The 2,862-nt window shown below is 32.2% G+C and overlaps 1 pseudogene; it reads left to right on the top strand.

The window, feature by feature from the left end:
* The first annotated feature begins 1,159 nt into the window (after nucleotides 1–1,159).
* Nucleotides 1,160–2,657, top strand: LOC128132307 (DNA glycosylase/AP lyase ROS1-like; annotated as a pseudogene).
* Nucleotides 2,658–2,862: the final 205 nt, after the last annotated feature.

Here is a 2,862-nt window from a genome sequence, read left to right as displayed (position 1 = left end):
AATTTGAACATTTCCCTCTTTATCAACATCATGCTCTCCTTTCTTGTTCATTTTCACCATGTCCTCAGCATTACCATGATCTACAGTCACCACAAATATTCCACCCACTTGATCTAAAACATCGAAGATCATCTGTTTCACAAAATCAAATTCCTTCATATACAATCAAAAACATAAAACAAATTAACAATTTTCTAATATATCTTTTTTTTTACCTTAATAGCTTCTTTAGCAGCCTTGCATGCTACAACAGTAGCCTCAACATCAACGGTATGCCCAACCATGCCACCATTTGGTATGTTCAAACACATCTAAATGCAACAAATAGCAACCTACTTTTAATTTATTTCTTTTCCATTTTTGAATTTGTATATAAAAACTAAGGATAGCATCACGTTCCTTCTGACCATTCTCCAAAGCTTTCGTCTTTGGTTAAACATTAAAAGTAATTCAACTATCACTTGGAATCTCAACATATTCTTCCAGCTCAGCATTGAAATATCCAGACCAGTTTCCATTCCAGAAAAATGTCATAAGATGTCTGAATTTCACTACCTCACTGTTAATCAAAAAGTCAAAACATGATCACCTCAAGATTCAAGAAATCAAGATTTCTTTTTAGGGTTAAATAATCAACACCATTTACCAAATTGTTGCAAAGTCAAAGATCTCTCTGCTTCTTAAATTTTTAACTTTTTTTGACAAATAAACCCTTCAGGAAAAAAACCGACCCATGATTTTTTTTTTACCAAAAAAAGTATGTATGGATAGTTTGGGCAAGAAGTGTTGAAATCATTATTTTTTTTATCCAAAAAAAAAGTATGAAGGGGCAATTTGGACAAAAACTATGAAAATAATAATTATTTTTTACCGAAAAACATGTACAGGTACTTTGGTCAAAGAAGCGGGTAGAGAGTAAATGACAATTTTACCCTTACATTCCAACAAACATATTTCACAATATGGAAAAGAAACAACCATTTATAGCTGTTTGTCTGAACAAAGTGCTTAACCCAATTAAATCATTAAGTCAAAAAGAAACTCTAACTACAAGAATTATGACAGATGAGTTCTAAAAGTATTCATAAATCTTATATATTATGTGTTCTGTTATCTATACTAATATAGTAATATATAAAAATGTTGGGATTATTTGCTAAGTATTCGTGGATTGGGGCTGAAAAGTGTTGGAGTGTGTGCGTCTATTAACACTTCACCATCTTGCCTTTCCGGTATGTTAACAGTACGTCAAGTTTATATATATATATATATATATATATATATATATATATATATATATATATATATATATATATATATATAAACTTGACGTATTGGAAGAGATTTTATTAAAAAATAAAAATATATCTTTTTTTCAGGTTGACACAAATGTTGGAAGGATAGTAGTGAGACTGGGGTGGGTCCCACTCCAACCACTACCAGAATCTTTTTGACTTCATCTCTTGGAGATGTAAGTAATAGTGTAATACATAAAATATATAAATATACATATATTGTTTTGTTAAAAATACATCTAAACTTACTTTTTCACACAGGTATCCCGTGTTGGAGACGATTCAGAAATATCTCTGGCCTAGACTTTGCAAGCTGGATCAGTTGACATTGTAACCAACCTTACCCTAAAATCATTCATATCAACAAAACAACGTCGAAAACATTAGTTTTATGTATATATCGTTTTATGAAAACTTTAAGCTAATTAACATATACTTAAATAACAGATACAATTTACACTACCAAATGATCACATTAGGAAAGGTAAGAACCATTCTAACTTGAAGAAAAGAGATACGAAGTTTTTGATTTCTTGATTAATTTAAAAAAATGTAGGTTTTTTCCACGAAGAGTAAACCAAACTGTAACGCATGCCCAATGAGAGAAGAGTGTCATCACTTAATTTGCAAGTGCTTTCGCAAGGTAAAGTATATATACATACATTCAGGTGCTCTGAATGTGTTCAGATGAGAATCAGGACACTATTAAGCAATAAGCATAGTGAAATTGTTGCAAATATTATAATAACAAAAGTGATGTCTAAATGATGCAGTGCAAGGCTTGCTCTCCCAGGACCAGAAGAAAAGAAAACAATACCTTCTGTACCAAATGCAACTGAATCAAATCCAATCCCCCCTCTATTCACTACACCCATGTCATTACCTCCATCCGAAAACAACTACACTTCAAACACACAATCTTTTGGGAGACAATGTGAACCAATCATTGAAGAACCAACAACTCCAGAGCCAGAAACAACAGAATTATCATTAAGTGACATTGAAGATCAATACTATGATGATGATGATGGAGATGGAGATGAAATCCCAACTATCAAACTTGACATGAATGAATTCACAATGAACTTACAGAAAATGCAAGAAAGTATGGACATTCAAGGTGATATGTCAAAAGCTTTAGTTGCTTTGAATCCACAAGTTGCTTCTATACCTACACCAAAGCTTAAAAATGTTAGTCGGCTTCGAACTGAGCATCAAGTGTAAGCCTTCTATATTCCTTTTAAAAGATTGTGAAAATTAACAACATAAACAAATAAATAAATAGATTCAATTTAATTTACTCTATAACTATGATGCAGGTATGAGCTTCCAGACTCTCTATCCAATTTTAGGAGGGGATAGTAGTACAACTTTCGTGTACTGGGAAGGGGTGTATTGTTACTTATTGCCTCAATTACATGACACTATTTCATTCGTATAGCTGCCAACCAACCAGCTATTAAGGTTCTTGGGTTTGGGATTCCGAACTTAGCTTTTCAACTGGTTAGTGGAACACCAAAACCCCTACACCTTCACTCAAAAGAAAATTAATTAGAAATACTTTATG

This window comes from Lactuca sativa, chromosome 2, assembly GCF_002870075.4.
Source record: "Lactuca sativa cultivar Salinas chromosome 2, Lsat_Salinas_v11, whole genome shotgun sequence".
In the NCBI taxonomy this organism is placed as follows: Eukaryota; Viridiplantae; Streptophyta; class Magnoliopsida; order Asterales; family Asteraceae; genus Lactuca; species Lactuca sativa.
Note: the sequence above shows the minus strand (reverse complement) of the source record. Positions and strands in the feature narration are given on the sequence as shown.